General features: G+C 44.1%; 1 protein-coding gene across 6 annotated transcripts in view; it reads right to left on the minus strand.

Moving 5' to 3' along the window:
- The window catches only part of TBC1D30 (TBC1 domain family member 30), a 118,058-nt gene that overhangs the window by 23,576 nt on the left and 78,257 nt on the right, over positions 1–16,225 (minus strand). The window lies entirely within an intron of this gene.

Raw genomic sequence — 16,225 nt, forward strand, 5'->3', positions numbered from 1 at the left:
GACCTAACACCATAAAAACCCTAGAAGAAAATCTAGGCAAAACTATTCAGGATATAGGAGTAGGCAAGGACTTCATGACCAAAACACCAAAAGCATTGGCAACGAAAGCCAAAATAGACAAATGGGACCTAATCAAACTCCACAGCTTCTACACGGCAAAAGAAACAGTCATTAGAGTGAATCAGCAACCAACAGAATGGGAAAAAATGTTTGCAGTTTACCCATCTGACAAAGGGCTGATATCCAGAATTTACAAAGAACTCAAACAGATTTACAAGAAAAAAACAAACAAGTCCATTCAAAAGTGGGCAAAGGATATGAAGAAACAATTTACAAAAGAAGACATACATGAGGCCAACAAACATATGAAAAAATGCTCATCATCACTGGTCATTAGAGAAATGCAAATCAAAACTACATTGAGATACCAGCTCATGCCAATTAGAATGGCAATCATTAAAAAATCTGGAGACAGATGCTGGAGAGGATGTGGAGAAATAGGAACACTTTTACACTGCTGGTGGGACTGTAAATTAGTTCAACCATTTGGAAGACAGTGTGGCGATTCCTCAAGGACCTAGAAATAGAAATTCCATTTGACCCAGCAATCCCATTACTGGGTATATATCCAAAGGACTATAAATCGTTCTACTATAAGGACACATGCACAGGAATGTTCATTGCAGCACTGTTTACAATAGCAAAGACCTGGAATCAGCCCAAATGCCCATCGATGATAGACTAGACAGGGAAAATGTGGCACATATACACCATGGAATATTATGCAGCAATCAAAAACGATGAGTTCATGTCCTTTGTAGAAATATGGATGAACCTGGAGAACATCATTCTCAGCAAACCGACACAAGAACAGAAAATGAAATACCACATGTTCTCACTCATAGGTGGGTGTTGAACAATGAGAACACGTGGACGCAGGGAGGGGAGCACTACACACTGGGGTCTGTTTTGGGGAATAGGGGAGGGACAATGCGGGGTGGGGAGTTGGGGAGAGATAGCATGGGGAGAAATGCCAGATATAGATGAAGGGGAGGAAGGCAGCAAATCACACTGTCACATGCGTACCTATGCAACTATCTTGCATGTTCTTCACATGTACCCCAAAACCTAAAATGCAATAAAAATAAATAAATAAACCAGTTCCCCACTTCTCTGGGCTTCCTTTTCCTCATTTAAAAAATAAAGGGTGTGAACTCAGGATCGTGATTACCTCTTAGAGGAGATGGGGATAAAATCAGGGAGACGCATATGAGTGAGTTTTTCCTGTGGTTGTTAATTTTTATTTCTCAAGTTGGGTGGGGGTTATGTAAATTTCATTGTATTATTCTTAATACATCCTGTATGCCCAAAATACTTCATATAATTTTAAAATAATGTAGTCAGAAGCACTCCCACATTCTTTGATCTCACAAAGGTATCCAACAGTTACCTCACTGCCACTGCAGAATTCTTCCCCTCTTGCTCTTATGATCATGTCTTAGCTCCACATACCCTTTTTTTTTTTCTCACTCTACCCCCAGCTCTGGAGTTCCCAGCATGGACCCAGAAGGCTGCGTCCAGAGGCCGGGGCGGCACCCAAAGTCTGGCCATCGCGAGCCTGTGCCTTCCCTTCCCAGGCCCTGGAGCACCTGTGACAGTGCTCAGCTGTGGCGAGTATGTAAAATCTAAGGCAAGAGTGCCACGAGGTCCTGCAGTACCAGAGTGCCTGGCTGCAGACTGCCTCCCTGGACACCCACTTCAGCCACATCCATTACCCTCCAGGAAGTCTGGCTCCACTTGAAAGCCCCCATAACTCGCTGCTAAGAGCTGCTCACCTGAGACTTGGGACTCTCGGCGCTGTGTTTCCTCAGCAGCCTGACTCTGCCTCCACCCCGTTCTCTCCTGACCCTCTGGCTATCTCAGTAGCAGGTCCCTTGTGAGTCTTGACACTCCAAGGAAATAGAACACCCGGGAAGGGAACTGAGAAGCAGAAGACAGTCCGAGACGCCTCACCAGCAGCCAGGAGGCAGAAGAGTTAAATCCCAGAAGTAGAGATTCCCAAATGGAAAATTCCAGAAATGCACACTCCAGCTCTGCTGAGCTGGGGATGAGTGTGTGTCTCCTTGTCCAACATTTGCACAGGCAGCAAGGCAAAGCAGGTGTGTTCCCAAAGGCAGAGGTCGAGGAGGGGCCACAGCAGCAGGGAATGCAAGAGATGTGAAATCCTCTCCTCAGCAGTCAGTCGGGAGCACAGCACCTTCTCTAGGGGGCTGGATAGAAACTGCATTGGCTAAACTATCTGACCATCACACCCCAAATGTGATCCCACAGTTGGGCCAAGAATCAACTCTCGTTCATGTGGTTTTTTTTTTTCTCCCCAACAGTTTAGAAATGTGTTCATTTCTAAGAAACCCATGTCCTTTGGACTCAACTTTAAAAGATGAGATATTCAATGCTAAGAATTTCAAAATTCCTTACAAGTGAAATAAGATGTCTATTAAAGACAATAAGTAAGATGATGAGCTAAAGATTGATCTGTGTTTCATTTTGCCAGTTTCGTAACAAGGTATCAGTAAATTCCCTCATCCAGACTTGTGAAGGAAGTTCATAAGAGAGGAACATGGAAGTACATCCTCTCCCTACTTCACCCTGCCCTGCCCCAGGACTGATAGTCTAGGCTCTGAGCAAGATCCCTCAGGGGCCACTGAGCTAAAAACACCTGATCAAAAAGAGAACTAGCTCCATTGAACTTTCATCCTCTACTTCAAGTCCTCCTCTCTCTGTCATTGACTTTTAGTTAGTCCATCAAAGAAGAAATCAGTATTCCTGAAACAAAGTTGTTTATAGTAATTCTTCCCAAATATTCACTCACTTATTTGAAGGCCTCATGTCTGAAGGCATGTTTGTTTCAGAAGCATAAGCATCCCCGGCACACCGACATGGCACTCAGGGTGCCCGACACCTTTAGGCTTCCACCTTGGTAAGTCAGAGATTTACAACAGATTATAAGAGATACCTAACTTAGAGCCGAAAGATGGTACAGTAATAGAATCACAGGGTTAAAAAAGAATCCAAACATGTTCCACCTCCCTCCCAAGCAGGAGTCCCTTAAGAGCATCCCTAACAGATGGCCACGAAGACACAGCTTAAGCACTTTCAGTTACGGGCATACAGTATTTTGCAGGACAGACGATTTCAATTTAATTAATCAAACATGATCCTTGTATTGAACAAGCATTTACTCCCTTGTAATTTCCACTCCATCATTGATGGAAAAAAGTGAACAGAGTGGGTGCAAAGGAAAGTTCTGCCTCTCAGTACACAAGCTCTCCCGCCAGACAACAGGAAATCAGTCACAAACGCTTTCGTTTAGGTTTCCCAACCACCTACAAACCCTAATAATAGCATCTAACTAACTTTTCTCTACACTGCCCTCAAGGAATTTACAAGAGGCAATGTCCTACGGATATCCAGGTACATTATTTAATCAGCATTCTCCCAATTCTTTAACACTATCAATAAAAAAAATTAAACAAACATGAAAATGACCATGGCTAGTAAGAAAACAGTGATCTACAAGGGGGAAAACCCAGCATATTATTTTCAGTATGGCACTTGGAACTGAAAGAAAAGGGAAAGACTGAAAGGAGAGAATGCTTTCATCTCTTCAGCTCAAATATAAAGATTCAGCCCACATTTTTCATCTCATGCTATTTCAGGTTTGCTGACAGTACTAAATGTTTTTCTTTAAAGAATGAATGTAGAAAAGAGAGTGGCTTGAAATGACATTCACCATTTCTCTCCTGAACATTCTATGATGTCAAGGAAAATTAACAAGTCTATTTACTATCTGAACTACCAACATACACTTAAATAGACATTTGTATTTAGGCACTGCTGAAAACACATTATATTTTGTAATTACTGATGTGCTTTACAAGAAACAGGAAAACATGAGTTGCACAAAATTAGGCTTAGTTCATCTTCACGCAGATGTTTTCCTCAACAGGAGAGATGCTACTAAAATGGAATCCCATCAATCAATCCACAGCCCACAATTCTCCCTCTAGGATTCTTCTGCTTTAAGCAGCATCAAGAAGTGGATTCCCTCTCCTGATACCTAAGATTGGAAATTCCTAGAGAACAAAGATGGCATCTAACATATCTCATTTCTTCTGGCAATGTTTAAACTGTAAGTGAAAGGAGATGTTGCCTTATTCTTCTAAAGAGGATTTCGGCTTTTAGAAAGACATCTTTTGATCAGGTGGAAGCAGTGTGTTGGATGGGAGGAAAAGCATTCAGCTAGAAGTCGGGGACCCAAGTGCAGTCTTGGGTGTTCCACTAGGCAACATGAGAAACTGGCAACTTGCTTACATGCCAGCTCGTGGTTTCCTCTCTCTAAAGAGACAGAATTAGCTTAGTTGATCTTTAAGTTTAAGCCAGTGTTTCTCTAAGTGTTGTCTGAAAGCCACCTGTATCAGAACCACCCATGGGCCGAATATCTGCATTTCCATATACTCCTTAGATGTTTCTTATACAGTACGGTTTGAAAACCACAACTTTGGCTGGGCGCAGTGGCTCACGCCTGTAATCCCAGCACTTTGGGAGGCCAAGGAGGGCAGATCACAAGGTCAGGAGTTTGAGACCAGCCTGGCCAATGTAGTGAAACCCTGTCTCTACCAAAAATACAAAAAATTAGACAGGCATGGTGGTGTGTGCCTGTAATCCTAGCTACTTGGGAGGCTGAAGCAGGAGAATTGCTTGAAGGAGGTGGAGGTTGCAGTGAACCGAGATCGTGCCACTGCACACCAGCCTGGGTGACAGTTCGAGACTCCATCTCACAAAAAGGAAAAAAAAGAAAACCACAACCTCAAGATCTAACATTCATGATTCTATCTATTCACTGAGTAACCACTGTCTTCTTCACACTAAGCTAGGTGTTTCTGAAGCCCCTAACATTAAGGAACTTGCTACTTTAAGGGAAAAAAAATTAGTATACTTGAAAAATAAAGCAGGTGTTGTGGCTCATGCCTGTAATCCCAATACTGTGGGAGGCTCAGGCAGGCCACGCCTGAGGCCCAGGAGTTCAAGGCCAGCATGGGCAACAAGGCGAAACTCCATCTCTAAAAAACATTTTTAAAAAATTAGCCAAGCATGGTGGCATGCACCTGTAGTTCCAGCTACTTGCAGGGCTGAGGAATGAGAACTGCTCGAACCCACTTAAAAACCAGCCTGGGCAACATAGTGAAACCCCATCTCTATAAAAAATTTAAAAATTAGCCCAGCCTGGTGGCACATGCCTGTAGTTCTAGCTACTCAGTGGGGCTGAGGTGTGAGAATTGCTTGAGCCCTGGAGTTGAGGCTGCAGTGAGCCATGTTCATGCCATTACACTCCAGTCTGCACAACAAAGTGAGTGCCTGTCTCAAAAAACAAAATAAACAAAAAATAAGAATCTTTAGTACTGGATAGTACTGGAGGAGTACAGAGGAGCCAGCGTCCATGAGTGTTGGGATAACAGAGATTGTGGGAGTGGGAGAGAGAAGAGATTGAGTGGCATCCAGGTGGGCAAATAGGATTTTTACAGATGGACCATCAGAGGGACCACAAGCCCTGTCACAGGAATGAGCATGGTCTATAGAGGCCTGGGTTGGAACAGAGCTATGACCAGTGCCATAGAGTCAGTGTGTGAAATAGCAGGAACAGCTTTGGATAGGTCAGAAACAGAGCAGTCAGAGTACACCTCTAAAGCAACCTATCTGAAAATGAACCCATCCTCCTCCCCTCAGAAACTTACCCTCTTCCTTCTAAGCCAGGAGATTATGGGTTGCCCCTTCTCCCCTACTATTTTTCTTTCATCCCTGTATCCCTTTTCCATAGCCATGTCCAGTCAATTTCACCTTGTGAGTACTGTCACTGTTCCATTCTGTTTCCACCTTTCACTGCCTCCTTGCAGGCCTTCCTGCTGTCAGATTGTCCCTTTGAAATCCAACCTTCACAGAGTTCCCCATAAGAGTTGACTTAAAACACAACTCAAACCATTTTCCTCCTCTCCTTAAAATCTTTGAGGTCCACAGCTCTTCTATTCCCCTTTCCAAAGGGTCCACAGAAGCCCTAAAACTCCCGCAAGTAGACTCTCTCAGTCACTGAATTACTGAACTGAAACACCAAGTCCGAGCACCTTACAAGGCATTGGGGTCTTCCACAAGCCAGCCCCTGAATTCCAGCCTTCTGGCAGTCCCCCTCACACTCATGCAATATGTTATCAAGAGGCCTTGACACACGCTGCTCTCTCAAACACAAATTGCCTCTCTGCTATGCAAGAGAGCCTTCAACACACTTACACAAACACACACACACACACATGCACACACACAGACACACACATCCTCATACATATGTGTACCCCTCCCCCCCACACACACACAGAGCCTGGCCAACTCCTATTCTTCTGTAAAGGTAAAACCAGACATGAATTCCCTCAAGGAAGCCTTTCCTGACTTCTCCTCAAACTCACTGCACCCCTGCCCCCCAGGCTGGATGAGGTCTTCTCTCTTCCTCAGCCCCCAGCCCCTCTGCACACTTGGTGCACTTCCCACACTGCTCTAGGAGACTGTAGGCTCCCGATGACAGAGCCCATGTTTTCTTCTGTGTCCCTGCACCTGGCACATTACCTGACATTTAGAAGTCCTCAATAAATATTTGGAGAAGTTAATATAGAGTATAGAAAATGAGGCTGAAGCATTTTATTTACTGTAGTTAGTAATAAGGAAGTGCTGAAGGACTTAGAGAGCAAGGAAATGACCAAAGCAATAAGCATGGATCATTACTCTGGCAGCAAAATACCGGGCTCCTTTCCAGGCCCTAGCTCCCAGATGATATCTCTAGCCACACCCTGGGCCAAAAGGGAACCTGATGCGTTAAAGGGAAGGACCCAACACTGGTAGGATTCATCACCTGCTGACTAAAGAGCCCTTGAACCCTGAATAACAACCAGCAATATCCAGGGAGTATGCCATGGGCCCTGAGCTCCAAGACATGCTGGCTTCAGGGGAGACCCAGCATATTCCCAGCTGTGGTGACTATGGTGAAAGACTCATTCTGTTTGAGAAAAGCAGAGAGAAAAGTAAAGGGGACTTTGTCTTGCACCCTATGTACTAGCTCAGCCACAGTAAGGTAGAGCAACAGTAGGCTCTTGGGGTCTCTGAGTCTAGGCCTAAGTTCTTGGACAGTATTTCTGGACCTGCCCTGGGCCAAGGGGAAGCCCACGACTGGAAGGGTGAGTCCCAAGCCTGGCAGCATTCACCATAAGCTGATGGAAGAGCCCTTGGGCTGTAAGCAAACATTGGTGGCAGCCCAGCAGAACCCCCTATGGACTAGTGGTGGTGGTGGCCACAGGTAGAGGCTCATCTGCCTGTGGTAAGGGGAGGGAAGAGTGGGAAAAGCTTTGTATTGTAGTTTCAGTGACAGCTTGGCTGCAGCAGAATTTAACATCAGGTAAACTGCTAAGATTTTAAACTCCAGTCCCGGGATCCCAGACAACATCTCTAGACACACCTGGGACCTGGGGGGAACTCACTGCCCTGAGGGGAAGGCCCAATGCTGAGCCAGCTTCAGGTTTGACACAGCACAGTCCCAGTGGTAGTGGCCACAGGGGTGTTTGCATCATCATACCCCTAGTTTCAGAGGGCTCAGCACAGAGAGACTCCATATGCTTCAGAGAAATTAAAGGACAAGAATGAGTCTCTGCCTGGTAATCCGGAGAATTCTTCTGTATCTTCTCAAAGACCACGGAAGTGGTACCTCTAAAAGTCTGCAAAAAAAAAAAAAAACCCCACAGCATTACTGGGCTTGGGGCCCAAGTCCCTTCGAAGACCTGGTGATAATTTGGATATTTATTCCCATCCAAATCTTATGTTGAATTATAATCTCCAATGTGGAAGTGGGGCCTGGTGGGAGGTGTTTGGATCTTGAAGGCAGATCCCTCTTGAATGGCTTAGTCCATTCCCTTGGTGATAAGTGACCTCTTGCTCTGAGTTCACATAAGATCTGGTTTAAAAGTATGTGGCAGCTCCCCCCATTTAACTCACTCCCTCTCTCTCCTGCTCTGGCCACATGACATGTCTGTTCCCTCTTTACCTTTTGCCATGATTAAAAGTTCCCCAGGGCTTCACAGAAGCCAAGTAGGTGCCAGGGTCATGCTGCTTACACAGTCTGCAGAACCATGATTCAATTAAACCTCTTTTCTTCATAAATTATCCAGTCTCAAGTATTTCTTTGTAGCAATGCAAGAATGGCCTAATACCTGGAAAGCCTTCCCAAGAAGAATAGGCACAAACAAGCTCAGATTGTGAAGACTAATACCTAACTCATCAATGTCCAGACACCAGAAAACATCTATAAGCATCAACACCATCTAGAAAAACATGGCCTCACTAAATGAACTAAATAAAGCACCAGGACTAATCCTGGAGAAACAGAGATAGATGACCTTTCAGACAAAGAATTCAAAATAGCTGTTTTCAGGAAACTCAAATAAATCCAAGATAACACAGAGAAGGAATTCAGAATTCTATCACTTAAATTTAACAAAGAGATTGAAATAATTAAGCAGAAATTGTGGACCTGAAAAATGCAATTGACGCATTGAACAATGCATCAGAGTCTCTCAATAGCAGAACTGATCAAGTAGAAGAAAGAATTAGTGAGCTTTAAAAGACAGGCTATGTGAAAATAAAAAGAATAAAAGATAATGAAACATGCCTACAGAATCTAGAAAATAGCCTCAAATGGGCAAATCTAAGAGTTATTGGCCTTAAAGAGGAGATATAGAAAGAAATAGGGAGAGAGTACTTATTCGAAGAGAGAATATCAAAGAACTTGTCAAACCTAGATAAGTACATCAACAATCAAGTACAACAAGGTTATAAAGCACCAGCAGATTTAACCCAAAAAAGATGACCTCAAGGCATTTTACAATCCAACTCCCAAAAGTCAAGGATAAAGAAAGGATCCTAAAAGCAGTAAGAGAAAATAAATAAATAACTTACAATGGAGCTCCAATATGTCTGCAACAGACTCCTCAGTGGAAGCCTTACAGGCCAGGAAAAAGTAGCACAACCAGGAGAGAGTGGCATGACATATTTAATGTGCCAAAAGAAAAAAAAAACTTCTACCCTAGAATAGTATATCCAGTTAAAACATATTTTAGGAACTATCCAAGATGGCCGATCGCTAACATCTCGGGATTGCAGCTCCCAGTGAAAGCTCAGAGAACAAGAGGATGCCGCACTTTGAGACAAATTTTGGTCACTCACAGAGCAGAAGATTCCCAGTGAAGGAGCTCCACGGGTCGCCAGGGCAACTCTTGTGGCTGGCGCAGTGGTTTCACCAGCACCTCAGCACGGCAGCTCTCCGTGCAGAGTAAACGGGACTGGTTCCCCTTCAGACCAAGGTTTGGAGGAGCCACACGGGTTGCCAGCGCGACTTTTGTGGCCAGCGCAGCAGTTGTGCCGGCACCTTGGCACAGCAGCTCTTGGTGCAGACTAAACGGGACTGGTTCCCCTTCTGACCAAGGTTTGGAGCTCCGGGAAGGCAGAGTTGCCTATTATGTACTCAAGAAAGAAGGCAGACTGGAGATTCCTGAGCAGGAAAGCACCATCAGTCTTAACGCCACTGTTTTGGCCAGCACAGTGGGTTGCTCATATTTCGGCCCTGGGAATTAACAACTTGGACGTCCACTCAGACACCTAATTTGAAAGTTGGTAATTACAAAGACGACAGGTGGATAAATTTACAACGATGGGAAGAAACTAGCGTAAAAAGGCTGAGAATACTCAAAATCAGAACGCCTCTCCCTCTAAAGAGGATCACAGTTCCTCATCAACAAGGGAACAAGACTTGATGGAGAACGAGCGCATCCCATTAACAGAATCAGGCTTCAGAAGATGGATAATAAGAAACTTCTGTGAGTTAAAAGAACATGTTGTAACCCAATGTGAAGAAACTAAGAACTTTGAAAAAAGGTTTGACGAAATCCTAATGAGAATAGACAACTTAGAGAGGAATATAAGTGAATTAACAGAACTGAAGAATACAATGCAGGAACTCCGAGAAGTATGCACAGGTTTAAACACTCAAATTGTTCAACCAGAAGAAAGGATATCAGAGGTTGAAGTCCAACTTAATGAAATAAAACGAGAAGACAAGATTAGAGAAAAAAGGATAAAAAGGAATGAGCAAAGTCTCCAAGAAATGTGGGACTATGTGAAAAGACCAAATTTACGTTTGACAGGTGTAACTGAATGTGATGGAAAGAATGAATCCAAGCTGGAAAATATTCTTCAGGATATTATTCAGGAAAATTTTCCTAAACTAGCAAAGCAGGACAATATTCAACCCCAGGTAATACAGAGAACACCACAAAGATATTCCTCAAGAAGAGCAACCCCAAGGCACATAATTGTTAGATTCACCAGGGTTGAAACGAAGGAGAAAATACTAAGGGCAGCCAGAGAGAAAGGTCAGGTTAATTACAAAGGGATGCCTACAGACTTACAGCAGATCTCTCAGCAGAAACTCTACAAGCCAGAAGAGAGTGGGGGACATTATTCAACATCCTTAAAGAACAGAACCTTCAGCCCAGAATTTCATATCCAGCCAACCTAAGCTTCACAACTGAAGGAAAAATAAAATCTTTTATGAACAGGCAAGTACTCAGAGATTTTATTATCACCAGGCCTGCTTTACAAGAGCTTCTGAAAGAAGCATTACACACAGAAAGAAACAACCAGTATTAGCCTTTCTAAAAATATACCAAAAAGTAAAGAGCATCAACATAAAGAAGAATTTACATCAACGAACAGATAAAACAGCCAGTTAACATCAAATGGCAGTAACCCTAAATTTAAATCGACTAAATCCCCCAATCAAAAGATACAGCCAAAACCCAACAGCACGTTACATCCAGACCCATTTCACATGCAAGGATATACAAAGACTCAAAACAAAGGGATGGAGAAAGATTTACCAACCAAATGAAGAGCAAATATAAATAAATAAATAAAAAGCAGGAGTTGCAATTCTCATATCTGATAACATATATTTTAAAGCAACAAAGATATAGTGGTAAAAGGATCAATGCAACAACAAGAGCTAACGATCCTAACACCCAGATACAGAGACTTAGACTCAATGAGACAGAAAATTAATAAGGATATCAAGGACTTGAACTCAGATCCGGAACAAGTAAACTTAATAAATATTTATAGAGCTCTCCACTTTAAATACACAAAATATACATTCTTGTCAATACCACATCACACCTACTCAAAGGTTTAAATGAAACATTGATTGGCCATTATTAATACCAATTTTTTTAGAGTAAAGCAACATTTCCATTCTCTCTCCCTCTTTTTCTTCCTCTTTCTTCCTCTCCTTCACTCCTTTTTTTTTCTTTCCTTCTCTCAAAAAAAGAAATCAGCTTGTAGACCTCCAGATCCAGGTCGGCAATGTCTCTCTCATTGCTTGATTTCCTTCCTTCCCTTCTCTACCTCCCTCCCTCCCTCCCCCCTCCCTCCCTTCCTCCTTTCCTCCCTTCCTGCCTTCCTCCCTTCCTCCCTTCCTAAGAAATAAAGGAAGAAAAAAGACCTTCCAAGACAAACAAAAGCTGATGGATTTCATCAATACTAGACCTGTCCTATGAGAAATGCTAAAGAGAGTTCTATCTGAAAGAAAACGATGTTAATGAGCAAGAAGAAGGGAGGGTAAAAAAACTCACTGGTATTATAGTAAGCACACAGAAAAACACAAGTTTAGGATAACACTGTAACTGTGGTGTGTAAACTTCCCTTGACTTAAGTAGAAAGACTAAATGATGAACCAATAAAACTAGAACAACTTTTTAAGGCATAAACAGTACATAAAGAGAAACAACATAAAGTTTAAATGCAGGGGGACAAAGTTAAAGTATAGAGTTTGCATTACTTTTCATGTGTTTGTTTACACAGTCAGTGTTAAGTTGTCATCAGTTCAAAATAATAGGTTTAAGGTAGTATGTGCAAATGTCATGGTAACCTCAAATCAAAAACATACAACAAATACATAAAAAATAAGAAATTAAAGCACACTACCAGAGAAAAATCATCTTCACAATAAAGGAAGACAGGAAGGAAGGAAGAAAAGAAGAAAGAAGCCCACAGAAAAACAGAAAACAAATAACAAAATGGCAGGAATAAGGCTTTACTTATCAATAACAACACTGAATGTAAATGCACTAAATTCTCCAATCAAAAGATACAGAATGGCTGAATGGATGAAAAAAACAAGACTCAATGATCTGTTGCCTACAAGAAACACACTTCACTTGTAAAGACACACACAGACTCGGGTGGCTGGCAAGATGACTGAATAGGAACAGCTCCAGTCTTCAGCTCCCAGTGAGATAAACACAGAAGGTGGGTGATTTCTGCATTTCCAACTGAGGTAACTGGCTCATCTCATTGTGACTGTTAGACAGTGGGTGCAGCCTACAGAGGGTGAGCTGAAGCAGGGTGGGGTGTCGCTTCACCTGGGGAAATGCAAGGGGTCAGGGAACCCCCTCCCCTACCTAAGGGAAGCCGTGAGAGACTGTGCTATGAAAAATGGTGCATTCTGGCCCAGATGCTATGCTTTTCCCACCATCTTCACAACCCGCAGACCAGGAGATTCACTTGGCTATGTATACCACCAGGGCCCTGGGTTTCAAGCACAAAACTGGGCAGCTGTTAGGGCAGACACCGAGCTAGCTGCAGTTTTTTTTTTTTAATACCCCAGTGGCACCTGGAATGCCAGCAAGACAGAACCGTTCACTTCCCTGGAAAGAAGACTGAAGGCAGAGAGCCAAGTGGTCTAGTTCAGTGGATCCCACCCCACAGAGACCAGCAAGCTAAGATCCACTGGCTTGTAATTCTCACTGCCAGCACAGCAGTCTGAAGTCAACCTGGGACACTCAAGCTTGGTGGGAGGAGGGGCGTCCGCCATTACTGAGGCTTGAGTAGGTGGTTTTCTCCTCACAGTGTAAACAAAGACATTGAGAAGTTCGAACTGGGCAGGGAAAACTGCAGCTTAGCAAAGCCATTGTAGCCAGACTGCCTCTCTAGATTCCTCCTCTCTGAGCAGGGCATCTCTGAAAGAAAGGTAGTAGCCCCAGTCAGGGGCTTATAGATCTCCCTAGGATAGAGCACCTGGGGGAAGGGGCAGCTGTGGACACAGCTTCAGCAGACTTAAACGTTCCTGCCTGCCAGCTCTGAAGAGAGAAGTGGAGCTCCCAGCACAGCACTGAAGCTTGGTTAAGGGACAGACTGCCTCCTCAAGTGGGTCCCTGAACCCCGTGCCTCTTGACTAGGAGACACCTCCCAGCAGGGGTCAACAGACACCTCATACAGGAGAGCTCTGACTGGCATCTGGCAGGTGCCCCTCTGGGATGAAGCTTCCAGAGGAAGGAACAGGCAGCAATCTTTGCTGTTCTGAAGCTTTCACTGGTGACACCCAGGCAAACAGGGTCTGGAGTGGACCTCCAGCAAACTCCAGCAGACCTGCAGCAGAGGGGCCTGTTAGAAGGAAAACTAACAGAAAGAAACAGCATCAACATCAACAAAAAGGATGTCCACACAAAAACCACACCAAAGGTCACCAACATGAAAGATCAAAGGTAGATAAATCCATGAAGATGAGGAAAAGCCAGCACAAAAAGGCTGAAAATTCCAAAATCCAGAATGCCTCTTCTTCTCCAGAAGATCACAACTCCTCACCAGCAGAAGAACAAAACTGAACAGGAAACAAGTTTGATGAATTGACTAAATTAGGCTTCAGAAGGTGGGTAATAACAAACTCTTCTGAGCTAAAGCAGCATGTTCTAACCCAATGCAAGGAAGCTAAGAACCTTGAAAAAGATTAGAAGAATTGATAACTAGAATAACCAGTTTAGAGAACACAAATGACCTGATAGAGCTTAAAAACACAGCCGGAGAACTTTGTGAAGCATACCCAAGTATCAACAGCTGAATCGATCAAGTGGAAGAAAGGATATCAGAGATTGAAGATCAACTTAATGAAATAAAGCATGAAGACAAAATTAGAGAAATAAGAATGAAAAGAAACAAACAAAGCCTCCAAGAAATATGGGACTATGTAAAAAGACCAAACCTACGTTTGTTGGTGTACCTAAATGTGACAGAAAGAATAGAACCAAGTTGGAAAACACTCTTCAGGATATTATCCAGGAGAACTTCCCCAACCTAGCAAGGCAGACCAACATTCAAATTCAGAAAATACAGAGCCTATTACAAAGATACTCCTCAAGTAGAGCAACCCCAAGACACATAATCATCAGATTCACCAAGATTGAAATGAAGGAATAAATGTTAAGGGCAGTCAGAGAGAAAGGTCGGGTTACCCACAAAGGGAAGCCAATCAGACTAACAGCAGATCTCTCTGCACAAACCCTACAAGCCAGAAGAGAGTGGGGGCCAATAATCAACATTCTTAAAGAAAAGAATTTTCACTCAGAATTTCATAACCACCCAAACAAAGCTTCATAAGCAAAGGGGAAATAAAATCCTTTACAGACAAGAAAAGACAGAAATTTTTGTCATCACCAGGCCTGCCTTACAAGAGCTCCTGAAGGAAGAACTAAACATCAAAAGGAAAAACCTGTACCAGCCACTACAAAAACATACCAAATTGTAAAAACCATCAATACCATGAAGAAAGTGTATCAATTAACTAAGCAAAATAACCAGCTAGCATCATAATGACAGAATCAAATTTACACATAAGAATATTAACCTTAAATGTAAATGGGCTAGATGCCCCAATTAAAAGACACAGACTGGCAAATTGGATAAAGCGTCAAGACCTATCAGTGTGCTATATTCAGGAGACCCATCTCACATGCAAAGACACACATAGGCTTAAAATAAGGGGATGGGAGAGGAGGACTCAAGATGGCGCTGTGAGAACAACCCAGGATTGGAGCTCTCCTTGAATCCGCGGAGAGGTGAGTCGGAGCTGCATTTCCAGACTGATATTTGTTGCCCACAGAACGGGGAAATTCCCAAGTATAAAGGAGACGTGGGACGCCAGGTAGTACCTCTGCCTGGCGAAGCCGGCAGCCGGGGTGGCGGCGGCTGGCCCTACCCAGCGCTTCCCACAGGGCGCGCTTGTCCGGGTGCCCTGTTGAACCGGCAACCTGAGACTTGAGAGGGCTGGACTTGAGACTGAACGAGACGTGGACAGTGAGCCAGCCCAGGGGATTGCAGGGACAGAGCGTCTGGGGTAGCCCAGTGGGACGAACAAAACCGCAATTTCAAACGATCCCCGTGCGGATGGTCCGAGTTGCTCTGTGGGGGAGGGGCGTCCACCATTACCGAGGCAACCTGCCCCAACTGAGATACATGCCCACTGCTGACGCAGCCAGCCGTTGCCGAGGCAACCCGTCCCTACTGAGATACACGCCCACTGCTGACGCACCCTGCCACTGCCGAGGCAACCCGCTACAACAGAGAGACTCTGCCTCAGGGCATGGAGGAGACCACAGCAGAACAGCAGAGCCTGCAGCAACAGGGCGAACCACACAACAGCAGGGCAGAGCCTCGGCAGGCAAACAGTGGCTAGTCTGCCTCCTAGCTGGGCAGGACATGTCAACGGACATCCAAAAATAAAGCCTGAACCCCCCACCACAGAGCATTTGAGAAAAAAAGGGTTTTTATAATGAGCTCTGTTGCAGCAGAATCAAACATAGCAGCCTAACAGCCCTGAATGAACAACAGAGCTCACAGCTCAGCAATTGAGCTCCTATAAAGTACAGACTGTCTCCTCAAGCAGCTCCCTGACCCCTTTATATCCAAAAGACTGACATTTGGCAGGCATCATCCTGGGACAAAGATAGCAGAAAAAGAAACTGGTAGCATCCCTCGCTGTGCCACAGCTGCTAGAGGTGCACCCCAGACAAGCAGGGCCTGGAGCGGACCTCAGCAGTCGTACAGCAAAGGGGCTAGACTGGTAGAAGGAAAACCAAGTAACAGAAATACTTCATCATCAACAACCTGGGTGTCCACTCAGAGACCCAATCGAAAAGTCAGCAACTATGCAGACGACAAGTGGATAAATCCACAAAGATGGGAAGAAACCAGCGAAAAAAGGAGGAAAACACCGAAACCAGAACACCTCGCCTCCTAGAAAGGACCA

Source organism: Callithrix jacchus, chromosome 9 (genome assembly GCF_049354715.1).
Source record: "Callithrix jacchus isolate 240 chromosome 9, calJac240_pri, whole genome shotgun sequence".
In the NCBI taxonomy this organism is placed as follows: Eukaryota; Metazoa; Chordata; class Mammalia; order Primates; family Cebidae; genus Callithrix; species Callithrix jacchus.